This window comes from Natator depressus, chromosome 5 (assembly GCF_965152275.1).
Source record: "Natator depressus isolate rNatDep1 chromosome 5, rNatDep2.hap1, whole genome shotgun sequence".
Lineage (NCBI taxonomy): Eukaryota > Metazoa > Chordata > Testudines > Cheloniidae > Natator > Natator depressus.
This window is the reverse complement of record NC_134238.1, coordinates 79,605,990-79,622,950: the sequence shown is the minus strand read 5'-3', so window position 1 is coordinate 79,622,950 and position 16,961 is coordinate 79,605,990.

The following is a 16,961-nucleotide window of genomic DNA, read 5'->3' as shown; positions in this document are numbered from 1 at the left end:
TCGCCCTCGGGGGCTGTTGGCGGCCCGCCCGCTGGGACTCGCTCGCCTTCGGGCCCAATGGGCCTGGCTCCGCTTCTCTTTCCCGGGGCGGGGGCGCCGCCTGTCTCCGAGGCTCCTCCTGCACCGTCCCGTCGGCCGCGTTGCGGCAGCAGGAGACACCCCGCTCTGGGGCGGATGCTAGCGCCGCGACGGCTGCATCCGCCGCCGCCGCCTCGGAGGGAGGGGGGAGGCGCAGGCTGCGATCGCGCTGCCCAAGCAGCCTCATCCAGCCCCGCCCGGTGGCGCCTGGTGCCGGTCCCGGCCCGCCCCCTGGCCTAGCCTCCCGCTTGCCTGCTCCCCCGGTTTGAAAGTTATCAGCCCGCCGGCTGTGAGTGTGCAGGCTGCGGCGCGGTGGGAGATCTCGCGAGAAGAGGCAGAGGCGAAGCTGTTGGGGTGACGGGGAGGCATGGGCTACCCGAGGCGGGCGGCGGCTGCCGACCGCTTAAAGTAGGAAGTGTCAGGGGTAGGTCAGGGGGATGCTAAGCAGCAGGAACCTGGGGGTTTGCGGTAATTACAGCCGTTTTCCATGTCCTCGCCACCCTTCTTCTGTCTGTGGTGCGGGACGAGTCCTCACCAGGAGTGTTTCCACCCACTTCAGTGGGGCAGTGTGGGGGGCTGAGAGCCCAGGCTCACAGCTCCCTGCTCAGTGGTGCTGGAACACTTTTTATAGTGGGGATGCTAAAAGGCAGCTAACCAAACATAAAGCAGTGGTGCCTGAACTTTTTACCTCACACACCCCCACCCCTTCTCTGTCCCCCCAAGAACTGGGTCTGGGAGCAGGGCTGTGGCTTGGGGCGGGGGAGACACGGACAGAGATAAGGGGGCTGGCAGCTGGAACCCCAGGTCGTGGGGGGGCGGTCAGTGGTTGGGACTCTGGTCACAGGCTGGGAATACTGCAGCACCCCCTGTATGCCTATGTCCCCACTGAGAGCTCAGCTACCCCCTGGGCTCTCAGCTCTGTGCTTCTGGGAGCTGGGCTACTGCTCAGGCTCACCACTGCCACTCAGGCTCAAAGCTGGGCTGCCCTCCATCCTCCAAGGCTCTTGGCTTCCTGCTTATAAATTGTCTGCCCTCTATAACACTGAGAGAGAGAGCTGCACAGCTGTTTGCTCCCCCAGGTATTAATTTCTTACTCTGTGTTAATTAATAAGCACTTTTATTAAGTATAAAAAGTAGGATTTAAGTGGTTCCACGTAATAACAGACAGAACAAAGTAAGTTACCAAGCAGAATAAAACAAGACATGCTAGTCTAAGCCTAATACAATAGGAAACTGAATATACACCCTCAGAGATATCCCAATAAGCTTCTTTCACAAACTAGACTGCTTCCTAGTCTGGGACAAATGCTTTTCAGACCAACGCTGTGGTTTATGGTCTGGGTCCAGCAATCACTCACACCCCTGTAGTTACTATCCTTTGTTCCAGTTTCTTTCAGGCATCTCTTTGGGGTGGAGAGGCCATCTCTTGAGCCATCTGAAGACAAAATGGAGGGGCTTTCAGGGCCTTATATTCTCTCTCTTGTGGGCAGAAACCCCTTTGTTCTTCTGTGCAAAATCACAGCAACAAGATGGTGTAGCCACCTAGCAAGTCACATGTCCATGAATGATTCAGCTTTTTGGAGGCCAACGCCATTGTTTACGTGTTAGTTTGAACGTTCCCAGGAAAGCTCAGATGTGGATTGGCGTCTCCCAAAGTCCATTGTCAGTTAAGTGTTTCTTGATTGGGCAGTTACTCAGAATAGTCCTTTCTCAAGAAGCTGCCAAATGCTTCACTGATGTTACTTAGAATCAAACACATTGAGATACAAGTACATGGCCAATATTCATAACTTCAAATACAAAAATGAGACACACATACAGACATCATAATCATAACGAGCAAATTACAACCTTTCCATAAACACCTTACTTGACCTCCTTTACAAGATTTGGTGCAACTATAGGACCTTGGTTGCAATAATGATCTATACAGTCACAGTTCATGTCAGTAACGTCACAGAAGGGTTGAAACAGGACCAACTGGCAACACCTTCTATACTCAGACTTGGAGGGGAGACAGCAGGATGTCCCACCACCACAGTCACTAACTACCACTTACGCAGTGGAGGAGAGACAGAGGGGTAAATTAATTTTTTTCTGCTTCTGTATTATCAAAATATAAAACCAGATAATGAAGGTTTTCATTATTTTTATTTTCCTTTACAAACTCTCACTAATGCAAATTTGAAATCTAGTGGCTTCTTTGGGTTGTCATTGATACATAGTTTTGCTGAATTTAAATGTCAATACCGTAACCTTAAACGTCACCTGGAAACTCACAGCCAGCCAGTGCAGAGCATGGAACACAGGTTGAATAGGCTCACAGTCAGATACTCCATTTATCAAACAGGCTGCCACATGTTTCATCAGCTTTGGTTTCTGGATGGATGTAAGGTGCAATCCCCAAGTAGAGTGCACTGCTATTATATTATTATAAAAAAGAATTCCCAGTAGAGGATACCCTCTAATCTCTGTCATATAGGACAACATTCAAACACAGTAGATATTTTTTGCAAGTTGGCAGAAAATGATTTAGGTGCTTCAATACTACAGTGATGAGAGCTGTTTAAAAACCTGAATGCATAGATGTTCTTTTTTTCTGTTTGTATTTGGGTTGATAGACCCAAAAGAAAGAGGTGTGAATTATGACAATAGCCACCAAAAAAAAAAAATCTTAGTTGTTTTTAAAATGTCAGTCTAACACCTCTTTAGGACACTTTCTTGATAACTGATCATGGCAAAATGTATTATTCCTACATCTGAAAACTATTTTCAAGATAGGACTGATTGCAGCTTCTCACAGGCAGTCTGAACTGAGTAATTTGAAGAAGAGGGTAGGAAATAACATCTTTGGCCAGTTTTGAAGCTCCTGGAAAATGGCTTGACCCAACATTCAATCTGTGACATTGTAAATGCAAAATGTTCTTTAAGGGCAATGAGAAATAGGACTGCTACTGTTTATTTTATTCAATTTTTCAAGATGTATAACTTGTTGCTATTATTTTAAAATAATAATAATAAAAGGCCCAGACGCAGCAATGAGCTGTGCATGAATGAAAATATCTACCTATATGTAATTCATTGAAAAATCAAGGCCTTCATTTCCAGAGTATGATAGTCCAAACCTCCTACCCAATTATATTTTTAAAATTTTAAAAAATGTTTTTACTTTGCGCACAAAAGTCTGTAAGGTGCCAAACTTCATTTTTCAGTTCCTTCACCTCTAGATGCATTTAACTTCTCAACAACAAATTTGGTGACAACCCAACAGGCTATCCAAGGCCAGAAGGGACCATTGTGATCCTATAGTATGACCTCCTGCATAACACAGGCCTACAACTTCCCCAAAATAATTCCTAGAGCAGATCTTTCAGAAAAACATGAAATCTTGATTTAAAAATAGTCAGTGATGGATAATGTGCCACGATCATTGGTATATTGTTCAATGGTTAATTATTCTCACTGTAAAATTGTATATTTTATTTCCAGTCTGAATTTGTCTCACTGTAACTTTCAGCTATTGGATAGTATTATGCCTTTCTCTGCTTGGTTGAAGAGCCTGTTATTAAATATTTGTTCCCCATGTAGGAACTGATAGGCTGTAATCAAGTCACCCCTTAACCTTCTGTTTGTTAAGATGAACAGATTAAATTCTTTGAGTCTATCACTAAAGCATGTTTTTTTAATGTTTTAATCATTCTCATGGCTCTTCTCTGAACCCTCTTCAATTTATCAACATCCTTGAATTGTGGGCACCAGAACTGGACACAGTATTCCAGCAATCGTCACAGTAGTGCCAAATACAGAGATAAAATAACCTCTCTACTCCTCCTCAAGATTCCCCTGTTTACTACATTCATTTTTTTGGCACATTGTCACACATTAGGAGCTCATGTTCAGCTGATTACCCATCATGACCCCCAAATCTTTTTCAGAGTCACTGCTTCCCAGGTCAGAGTCCCCCATCCTGTAAGTATGACCCATATTCTTTGTTCCTAAATGTTTACATTTAGTTTAGCCATCTTAAAATGTATATTATTTGCTTGTGCCCAGTTTACAATGTGATTTAGATCGCTCTGAATCAGTGACCTGTCCTTTTTATTATTTACCACTCCCCAATTTTTATGTCATCCACAAACTTTATCGGTGATGATTTTATGTTTTCTTCCAGGTCAGTGATACTACTGGAAACACACCTATTTGATGAGAATTCCAATTTCACCATTACATTTTAAGACCTATCAGTTGGCCAGTCTTTAATCCATTTAATGTGTGCTGTGTTAATTTTGTACTGTTCTCGTTTTTTATTCAAAATGTTATGTGGTACCAAGTAAAATGCCTTACAGAAGTTTAAGTATATTACATCAACACTATTACCTTTATCAATCAAATTTGTAATCTCATCAAAAAAGGATATTGAGTTAGGTTGGCCATATCTATTTTCCATAACCCATATTGATTTGCATTAATTACATTACCCTCCTTTAATTCTTTATTAATCAAGTCCCATATCAGCTGCTCCATTAGCTTGCCCGGGATCAATGTCAGGCTGACAGGACTATAATTAGATGGGTCATTTGGTTTACCCTTTTTAAAAATTGGTACAAGATTACCTTTTTCCAGTCTTCTGGAAATGCCCCAGTGCTCCAAGACTTATTGAAAAATCAACATTAATGGTCCAGCCAGTTCTTTTAAAACTCTAGGATGTAAGCTAGCTGGACCTGCTGATTTAAAAATGTCTAATTTTAGTAGTAGTAGGAGAGAGAGCCTGAGAGACAACAATGGATTCAAAAGATGGGGATACTGGTCTTTTCTTAATTCCTGTCCATCAGAGGACTTTGCTGGAGGTGAATCTAAACATAGTTTGAGTTTAGTCCGCAAAGCTTGTCTGTAGTCCATAAACATATTTTAGGCTTAATCCACATAGCTTGGTTTACATCACATATCTTCGGCTTAGTCTGTAAATTTGTTGATGGTCTCCAGTACTTCTTGAAAGGAACAGATAATAAAAGACAGAATGCAGAAGATTTCTTCCAAAATCCATGGGGTGAACATAAGAGAGAGTAATTGAGCTGAAAAATATAGTAAGCTATGGTGAAATTCTGACTTTGTTCAATGGATAAGAGCTTGAGAAACACAGTGGATGATGCAGAGAACAATGTCAGAATAAAGAATCTCAGGCTAGGTCTGGGAGAAACCACAGGAGCAGTGTCTAGTTTTTTTCTCAGCAATGTTGAGTTGTTCAAGCCAATAGCATGACATTCCCTTTTAGCAGCAAGGATCTCATTCACAGATACACACACAAAATCCCTGCACCATGCATATTGTATAAACAGGCATAAATATCACGTGATCACCTCCAAAGAACTGCTTATATGTTCTTAAGGCATTTGTTAGCTATTTCAATTTGGAAATTATGATTATCACTAGCTTAATGCCTATTTCTAGTTTTAAAAGGCAAATGTTTTCATGTATATATAAAAAGGGGATAACCCTTCAAGTCATATTATAGTCATGATACAGAACTGTTCATGAACCCTGCAATATATTAATTCATCATTAATCAATTTTTCATGTGTTAGAAATCAAACAGTTTTCATAGTACTTATTTAATAAGCTACTACAAATAAATATTACCATACATCATTTTTCATTTACAGTATTTTTATAGTAGCTTATTTCTTTCTAAAGCACTTAATACACTTTATACACTGCATGGAATATACAGCAAGGATTTAATTATGGATGAAATGCAGCTACCTCTTGGGGTGGAATTCAGCAGTTATGTAACAGTGCACACAGAAACACTGCACAATAATTCAGAGAAGAAAGTGGTATATCCAGTTGAAATAGTTAATTAAATGTTTCCTAATACTGTTCCACTTACATTATTACTATAATGTACTGCAGGTATCGCTGGTGAACAAAGCATAATATAACACCCTAACATCTCAATGAAATCAAAATGGCATAATGCATGATTAAAGTTTAGAAAAGATTATTATTTTATCACAGTATTACATATAAAATATTTCCTCAAAGTGTGACGCAGTGCTAAACATTTGTAGTGGTGTCACTTCAAATCCTGTCAAAGATTATAAAAACAGAACTAGTGAAAAATCCAACTTTGGTTGGAAAGTTGGAAAAGAAAGGAATGAACCAAAAATATGCACACATGGAAAAATAATAGGACACGATTGGATTCTTATTACCAGGCATATTTTGTTTTACCGTTGGCAAGAATCAGAAATACACTCAAAGTTAAAGTGGCTCTCATTATTAGCAGAAGACATGAAGAAGGAAATGAGGTTTCACATGCCAGACTATAAACTAATGAGCATGTGGAGGGAAATATGTGGTTTCTATGTTTGAAGTAGTTCAAAGATGCAGAAACTGCCTTCAGGAATGGCTATCTCTGTTACTGGTCTAAATGTCAAGGTTTAATACCAATATCCATTATTTGAGGCATGTAACTAAATGAGCAGCTAAGTTTCTTAAACATTTTTTATTTAAAAAGTTATAATATTCAAGGAAATAATATTCCACTTTCTTTATTATAATTAAACCGTAAGATCTAATACATAAATATTTCCAGTTACATATTTTATATGGTCCTGATCCTCCATCCCTGCATCAGTTTTATGTTGGTGTGACTCCATTCACCACAATGGAGTCACACCAGTGTAAGACTGGTGTAACAAAATGGAGACTAAGGCCCATATATATTTCAGCCACATCTGATATCCTGAGCTTGAGGATGTTGAATATGGAGCACAGGTGTTTATCCCTGCATTCACCCCTTCTCCTCTCCCTTCCTTTCCACTACAAAGGTAGACACACATAGTATTCTGCTACTGTGTCTTTTATTTTGTACTTTACATCTATTGCAGACGTCTGTCCAAATGAATGCATTAAAAAATACTTTATTTCTCTTCCCAGATTACTGGATGAATTCCTGAGCAATTATCACATAGTCATGTGGCAACTTACCTGTATTTGTATTAAACTAATCCTAGCCACCAGAAAAAATATTAATTATAGCACCACACTTCTGAAAGATTGCCAGACAAATCCCATGATTAAGGCCCTCTGGACTGAAAAACTTTGGGAAAGCTGTATTACCAGCCAGCTGTAAAGGTACAACAATTTATTTCAGGGTACTTGCTTGTTCTCTAAAGCTTTTTGATGTACCCTTGTATACATTCAGGCTTCCATTACCCCAGCTTGTACTCTTCTACATATACTCTGTTTTTGCCATTTTTTGCAACCAGGCTGCTTTCAGGGGTGCCATTAAAAAGAATCTGGGTATTATCAAAATTCATCTTCTATGTTTCAATGTTATCCTTTAAGGGAGATTAGCAATGTCCTCTCCCAGGAATTTCTTTTGATAATACTATAATAGCAGTACAATCTACTTAGGGGCTTTACGTGACATCTGTCAGGAAACCAAAGCTGATGCAAGATGTGGCTGCATTTTTGGTAAATGGAGTATCTGACTGGGAGCATATTCAACCTGTGTTCCATGCTCTGCACTGGCTGGCTGAGAGTTTCCAGGTGAAAAGGTTCTGGTTTCTTTATAGTCAAACTGACTTAGCACCCAAAAGACCATCTCTCTCCCCCTACTATACCACCACAGTTGAGATCGACAGAGGTCTCCATGTATATTGTGGAGCCCCATGGTATAGATGGCAGGGGGCTGCTGGCAGGGCACTGACTCAAGGACCCTACAGCTATGAAATTTGTGCCCCTCCCTTGGTCTGCAATAGGATTCCTGCAAGGCTCAGAATTTTTCCCAGGCATTTGAAAATAGGGGGTGAACTGTTCAAATTAAGTTAAACACAAGGGACAAGCAACACACACTGCTTTTATTAGTCACTAAAATACATGGAATTTTGGATTTTTTTTTTGAGGATGCCCTGCCCGTGATTTCTTTGGGGATGGAGGACCCTGGGTGTTGTGGGACTTGGGCAGTTGTATTGGGGGGAGGGGGGGGCGAGGGAGTGTCAAGATTCTGAGATTCCATTCAGGGAGTCTAGACCCCTTGCACACCATTGAATACAGGTCCACAGGGGTGCTGTGCCCAAGCATGCAGGGAGATTTAGGAGCATGGATAAGTGTCGGGGGGGGGGAGGGGGAGGGACATGAAGCAGGACTGGTGAAGCTTTGCACAACTCTGGCAGCACAAAATAGTTGTAAAGGTTCCTGCAGCAAAGAATCTCTGGGTAATGTAGAAGAGTCACCATACTCTCCTACGCCACCACGCCTTCCAGCAGCTGGTATAGAGGGCATGGCCAATGAAAAGGGGGTATGGTCAGGACTCTTTTACAGCCCAGTGAATTCCAGCTGCAGGAACTATTCCTTTGGATGAAATGAAATGTGAACAATTTCATCATAAAAGGAAAAAATAACATTATAAGCAATTGAAAGCAGAATTATAATGCAAATCTATACCTACACTGATCTCAGTCCCACAAAGCAAGGACAATGAGCTTTTACTTTACACAATAATGAGTGAGAGAAAACAGCTTGAGTTGAAATTCTTGTGTGTAATCACAGATGGACATTTTAAAACATACAATAGCCTCACAGTTTTCAGTTTTACACTTGTGTTCCTCCCACAGACTTACCCTGGACATTACTAACACCAAAGGCAATCAAATCCATTATAATCTTATAAGTAATAGAAGCTGAAGGTATAAGTTTGTACTAATGCATTTGTTTCTCCTTGCTTTCAGTCCTTATCTTGGGAATACAGATTGTATTACCAGTATTAATTGTACGTCTTTTGTGTGACTTCTCAAGATAAGTTGGCAGGATAAGATGCTATGTAAATTATTGAATCCTTGAACAATGCTAAGTATTATAGTTGAGCTTTTTATTTAACGAGTTCTTGAAGGATGTTAGTGCTTAGGTAGTGACTCACCTGTTTCTTTTCAAAGAATTGGACACTAGGCTACTGAAATCACTGGCAAATCATTCCAAACAAGAGAAGCCCAGTAACATCCACTGCATAAGGTATGCAGCCATTTTCCTTCCATTCATGAAAAGTTTCATTGAACTTTTCTAGGATAAATTCAGGATTATCAGAGGGACCTAACAAAGCTAGGTGAATGGTCAGCATGATGGCAGATGAAATTCAGTGTTCACAAATGCATATTGTAAGGAATAATTTGAACTACACATACACATTACTCCATTCTAAGTTAACTGTCACCACTCAAGAAAAAAGACCTGACTGTTCACTGAGCACAGCTTAATGAAAACCTCTGCTCAATGTGCAGCAATGGTTAAAAGAGAAAACACATGTAGGGTGCATAAGGAATGGGATAGGAAATAATACTGAAAATATTATAATGGCATTAAATTAAGGAATGGTACATCCTTACCTGGAATACTACACTGAGTTCTGGTTACCCTGCCTCAAAAGGAAATATCAGAAGTAGAGAAGGGTTTCAAGTAATAGGTGACTAAAATAAATAGAGGCATGTAAAGGAGAGGTTGAGAAGATTGCGGTTCTTTAATTTAGAGGAGAGAAATCAGAGAGGACATAGAAGGTATAAACAAAATAATGAAGGGATGGAGAAGATAAAATGGGCAACTCCTATTTATCCTTTCTCATAATACAAGAATGGGGCATTTGATGGAACTGAATGGCAGAAAATTTAAAATTGATAAAAGAAAATGTTTTTCACATCATGCATAATTAACCTGTGGATCTTATTACCATAAGATCAAGCAAAAAAGTATTAGACATTTAAATGGATAATGAAAATGTCAAGAGTTACATTACATGAAAATGTCAAGAGTTACATTAGGGATATAAACCTTTATGCTTCAGGATATAAACCAATTTCTAAGTGACATGGATTAGGAAAAAATCTTCCCCACAGGGCAGGTTATTCCAAATTGCTACTTTGACGTTTTTTGTACTTTCCACTAAAGCATCTAGCACTGGCCACTGTTAGAGACTAGGTTTCCAGACAATACTTTTAATATCTTACTTTTTTGATAGTATCTAAATATACTACCCTTTGCTCACATGGGAACATGGCTGAGGAAAAAGGAAGTATGGCCAAAGAGTCACAACCTCCACCTGCTCATTTTCTGGAATGGTTGATGCATCCAGACATAAGTTAAGCAGGCAGTCCTGAAACTCTGCTATCTTTTGCCACACTGAGTCAGCATCCAGGAACCATGGGGCAATGTAAATATGGAACAAGTTTTACTGTGAGGGTGCTGATGATGGAAACCATAGAAACCATGTATTTGGTGTTTGTTATTACTACTTCAAGCCAGGGGATGTGCAGCACCCCCTGCACCTCTAGTTCCAGTACCACTGAATATGGGTGTAATCTATCAAGAGGTGTCCAGGTGCAGCGTGGCCAGTGCTCAAGATCTGGTCCACAGATTCTTTTGGTACGTATGACCAGGATATGTTCTACATTCTAAATTTTTCCCCTTGTTGAAAGCTGGGTAGATAATTGACTAAATATACACCAACTTGCTCTTGATTCCCATTGACCTTTCTTTCATCTATTAGCTGCTTCATGTGAGTCATAGTTCAAGGATACCTTCACAACATATACTGTAAACAGTTTGTTTAGACCACTAGGTAGAAAATTACTATAACTGCAACTCTTCTTTATCTCATATATCAAGCCATAAAGCTTAGGTTTTATCCAGTTTCACAAATAGACACTTCAATTGTGTCCGAAAAACCATATGGCAAACGTATCCCCCTCACTTTGCTGTCTATTGTTATCATCCATCTGTGCCAAAAGGAACAAATATTATAGGCACTCCTTAATTTTCTTAGACATAGGCTGGAAGGAAATGTGTAAGAAATACTTCCCTACAGCTGTCTCTGGACATCCTCCGATTGTTAATCCTGGTTATCTTTCTCAGCTAACACATCAAAATTAGCAAACCTAAGAACTTTTTTTTTTCCACAGCAAAGCATTTTCTTGCTGCTCTCTCTTCGGATGTCAACAGTGTCTGCCAACAAGAATAGGTTTCCTCTTGTCTCTGTGTAGATATCTCCAGGAAGAGTATCTGAAGTTTTGTTTGTTTGTTTGTTTGTTTTTTGCATTGGAAATGACAATTGATTTTAACTTTTTTGGCACTATTGACACTATAATGACAAATGTTACAATGTCATTCTTTGCCTAGCTGTCTGTACCACATTAAAAGGATGCAGCCTTCTTTTTACAACCAAGTTTACCACCATTCCATTTCATTGTTATGGTCCTTCATTTGCATGATAAATTCTGAATCCCAAACTGTGATAATAAGAAGGTTATTTATTCTAAAACAGTTAACAAGTTACATTTCCTGCATTCTTATTTTGATTGTGTCTGTCATTTTAGGCCTTTATTCCAGAATGTTCCTGCAACTTGGGTCTTGACAGATTGAAAGGTAGTGATTCTCACAATATGATCATCAATATTGCTCTGTATAATGCTCTTTATTGTCCTACTCGGAGTTGGGTGAAATCTTGTGGATAGTGGGCATAACTTCATTCAGCAAAAATATGGAAAAAACAATTAATCTCCTTTATGGAATAAATAGCTAAAATTATAGGAGCCACTATCCAAAATTCAGGCAACATGATGAAATCTGAATTATGTGCGTGAAGGGGTTTCACTAAGGAGTAGGTATTGTTGGATAATCTGTGTGTATGAGTGGAACAGAAGCAGCAGAAACACCAGAGAAGTTGAGAAAGAAGGGAACAAAAAGCTTAGGACAGAGAAGGAATCTAGTATGATCTTGAGAAAAAAGCTAAGGGAGAGAGCTGTTAGGTAAAGTGCTGGCTGGAAAGAGGCTTGGAACTGTGAGCAAAGAAACAATTCTTACTCTGCCAGGGAAACAGGACTTTATGTACATTCTTTTAAATAAACTGGATTATATCATAGAAATACCTGACTCCATCGTCATTTTTTCCTCCTAATGGAAACAACCCATAGGACCTCAAATTTTGGATAACTGCTAATGTCAAAGGGGTAACAGTATTAAAATAAATTGATACATAAGAGATGGTGTATTCAAATATAGGCCCAATTCAGCAAAACATTTACATATATGCTTAACTCCACCCCTATCTCACATGTGCTTAACTTTAAACACAGTCATAAAACCCATTGGAGTCTACCAAATGCTTAAGTGCTTTGCTGAATGGGGGTGGATTGATGAACAGGGGCCCTGGTGAGCACTGTATTTTACAATTTGGTACACTTCTTAATGTGGTGCAAAGGAGGAAGGTATTAAATGAGCAGGTATAGGTTAAGTGTTATACTATATAAAAGACATTTTAGAGGTTATCAGACAATGCTTTCATTGTTTCATTGAGGTTAAATTTTTAAGTAAATATGCATTAAATTCAACCAGGAAGTTGCAATCAGCAGGGATATACAAGCTGGCATTCCCTAGATTTTTATGTCCGGGGGTGGGCTCAGAATGCTCCAGTGTTGATGACTCAACAGTGGAATTCACTTCTCCTCTTGCTCTGACACAGCCCAAGTTTGTTAACCTTCAGGTACATTACAAAACTGATTTTTTCTACTCAGGCTGTTCCTGAATGGACAGTTTGAGAAGTGGATCTAAGGGAATCTTAAACTTGGATTTTTTTAACCATTAGTTATATTGATTCAATGAACACACACATGTGATTTTTATAGTTATTTATTGTATAATGCCCAAGAAAGACATATTGTGACATTTTTATAAATTGAAAAATAAATCAATAGACATTTTACTATGCTACTGGACGATTTAATTTAATACTTGAATTGCATTTCATTGATGGAGTTCTGCTACCGATAACACACTGCTGTAGGCTATACTTGGTTTGTACTATGCTTTTATTGTTTAAATATTATAAAGCTTATTTTAAAAGAACAGGAGTTCAGGGCTGCATGAAACTGCATCCCCAGTTTCTACATACAATTACCATGATTGCCCACACAAGTCAGAAATTATAATCAAGGTCCTTCATTTTTGGTTTTTATTTTGTTTAAGACTTCCTGGGAATCTATCAGTGTTTATTAAAAATTTAAAAATGGTAAAAATTGGTGCAAAAATTAACATAACAGTTTTCTGAAAACATTGGTAAAAGTTGAATTCTAATGACAGCTACTGCATATGATTACACCATGGGGACTTAAATATATGAACACGTATCCAAGATTGCTTTTTCATTAAAATATCATTTTGAGAATATTGCAGCAAGCAAAAAATAAAAATAGAAATTTAAAAACGGCATATTAGCTAAGAGATTGATTCACCATTTTTTCTCAGTTTGCAAATTGTTTATATTTAGGTATAATATTGATATGCCAATGACTGTGTTACAAGATAACAGGTGTTTTCTTTTCTTACAATATCACATGAGTTAATGCATTTGTTAACCATTTTTGGAAGGTAACACATCACTCCGCTCTTTCTTTGGCAGTTTGTCAATAAGTTGATGACGTGACAAGTCTGGTATTTGTCAACTATGTACTAAATTAGTGGTCTTATCAATTCATGAAAGGTTACACTGTCATCTTCACAAATGGAACAAGAGCATAGACAGTATTAAATGTGTAATGAATATTAAAAGGAATTGCTACAAGCATGACCCCATATTGGGGTTGTCTGAAACCTGACCTGACTCATGCTGTGTGAAATTCACAACATTTGTTTCCACAAATACTTTTGTTTCAGAATATTAACATTTTTGATAGTTTTTCACCTTTTTTTCAATCCAGTTATTGCTTCATTCAGGTCTATGATGACTTCTTTGTTTTGTTTTTAATACAATAGTCACCTTTCCTCCAAAATTGGGTCCATATTCACTAGGAAATGGGGCAAATTTTGTTTGAAATATGTACTGTGATGACATTTCCATTAAAAATGATTGTTGAATTTCTAATTAAATTTAATAAAGTCTTTCAAGCTGTTTTGCATTTTAATAATGCAAAATTTTACAAATATTTTAACATCTTTAATCTATACCTTTGTGAACAAAGTGACCTTCCTAATGAACAAAGAAAGTCTTTTTATGTATCAAAGCTCATTTAAGTTAGCTTTTGCTTGTAAACCCAAATATGATTTGTTGAGAGTTCTACAGTACAAACCATGCTTTATCTTCGATGCTTGTGCAATATGCACAGGAAGGAAAGCTTAGGGCCAATGGCAGAAAGTTAAGAAGTCCATGAAGAAAATTCATGGTTCAAACGGTTTTTTTGCAGTTTTGCAGCTGCTGTTTATATAATAGCCAGCTGTACCAAAATTCACATTTTTATCTGGCAAATGTCAGATTGTACATTAAACATTTCATACACCATTGGGAACACTGTCTTGATATCATCACCTGCATTTTAACTTGGAGATGGGTCAAAGTTGTGGGCTATTTTTATTAATCAAGCCGTGCTCTAGATATTAGGAAGAGAACAGTATAAAGAGAAGAAAATGCCTCAGACTGCTGATTTTTCTATCGTTCCGTCTTTAATCTAATTTAGTTTTAACCAATATTGCAATTTGTCAGGGTGCTGCTTTAATCATCTTGTGGATGTAAATTGATCAATGCTAAATTCCCTAATTAATTTATCAAGTAAGACCTAGATGTGATTGTTTAATCTATTGCTGATCTTTTTTCTCCAGCTCTACATATGAAATATTACAACTATTCAAATGTTCTTCAGATATATAGACTTACTTGTTAGTAGACGTTCTTGTATCTCATTCTGAATCTGAATAGCACATTTACGTAAGTCTACAGCTTTGCGTACATCTTGTGTTCATAAGACTTGTCTCTAAACTTGAATAAACTTTTTTCACACCAACAAGTTTGCGGATACCCATTGCAACGTTCATCTAAATATAGCAAACAAAACACATATAGGTACTGAATAGACAATACTGTTGAAAAGGGGAAAGAAAGCACAAGTACTTTTGCATTAAAAATCTCCCTATGAAATATGAACTTTAAGGGCCTTTTTTTGGAAGGGAGAGAGTTATTGATTTTCTCTCCTCTAAACTGTTTCCCCCTTAAAGACACCACAGCAGAGTGACCATCCTGCCAGTCACAGATGGCTGGAGTCAATATAAAGGACAATTTGAATGTTTGGTTTTTATGACTAACAGACTGGAACACTGAAAGAAAATGAGGATTTCTTAGCTAAATATTATTAGAAATGACTCTTTCATTTCTTAATTATATATATATTGTAATATTGATTTGGGCAGTACTGTACTGGAAAACTACCACAGTGTATGCCATTGGTGTACTTCTTTGCAGAAAGTTATAACCAGTTTGGTAAGTAGCAGTCAGTCTTTTGTTGCCTTTTGAACTTCACTCAGGAAGCTGTGTTTGGGATTTCTATCTACAGTAAGAAAAAGTTAAATTGTCCTACACCTCAAAAGATCACAAAAGATTCTGGAGTACTTAAATCAAGTGATGGGAATAGTATTAACCTTTACAGCACTGAGTGTTAGGGCCAGGCCATGGGTGGCCTGTGGGCATGGAATTAACCTCTCGGTATTGGTGCCAAAGATCAGAGATCACTCTGTGGCCAGACTAGGTCAAAACCACAATGTCGGAGTCCATTACCAAACTGACAGAATGAGGCCAGAATTGGGGTCAGGCCTGTCCAGGATCTTTCACCAATGGTCTTAAGCTGGAGACAGTAAACCAGGATCAGAGTCACCAGAGCTGAGTCTAGATTAAGAACTGGGAGTCTGGGATCAAGGCGAGTCTCAGTGAATAGCAGCAAGCAGGGTCTAAAGAAAAAGTACACCAGAGGTGTGCATTGCTCAAACAACTCCCAGCAATGGCTTCCTGGTTTATATGGGGACTGCCAGCCAATCAAGGAATCACAGAAAGCTGTCACTCATGCCTACTAGGATGGGACTTCTTGGAGGGTTCAGCCTCCCAGTTCCTCTTGGTGGCAACTGAACCCTGGTTGTGATAAGGAAGCAGTGCTTCCCTTGAACCCCACAGACTTTGGTTCTAGACCCATGGCTCTTTCACCGAGGACAAATAGACTCCTGCTTTTGACTGAGGAACAGATTCAGAGACAACTCTTCTAGTCCCTCTTTCCTCCTCTCCCTGTCAGGATGAACCCTGCTCCCACCCCTCCTCTTACTTTCTCCCTCTCCTTCTTCTCAAATCAACAGAAGCCATTTTTTCCTTTTTGCCCACACACTAAGCCACTTGCACAAACACACCTCAAGCAGGCAGAGAGCAGTCTTCTCTGCACACATACTTCTCTGCACCAATCTGCTGCTGTTTCCATGGTGATTCTTCCTTAAATATGGACTCATCTCATGATGTAACCTGCTTCCCAGCTTCAGGATCCTGCCTGAGGAAGTGGTCTGAAATCTGTAACTAGGAATGTGACATGGACATGGACATGTCTGTACTGCATACTGGAGAAGGAGTAGAAGCTTGTGGGGTCCAAGCAGCAGTTGGCACATCAGGTCACAACAGACTCCAATCGAGAATCCTGATCTGATCCTACCTCCCCATACTAATAGCTTAGATACACTTCTTCCTGCATAGAGCCCTCTCCCACTCTATTAGCTGCAATTATAACTACCCTATCCCAAGGAGGTAAAATACCTGGATTAGCCAAACTAGTTAAAAGCTAACTCAAAGAGTACTTTAGTTTTATTGCTCCTCTCTCTTTCAAGAAGCTGCACCAGTTTACTAAAGTCTTTGCCCTGGTCTACACTAGGACTTTAGGTCGAATTTAGCAGCATTAAATCGATGTAAACCTGCACCCGTCCACACGATGAAGCCCTTTATTTCGACTTAAAGGGCTCTTAAAATCGATTTCCTTACTCCACCCCTGACAAGTGGATTAGCGCTTAAATCGGCCTTGCCGGGTCGAATTTGGGGTACT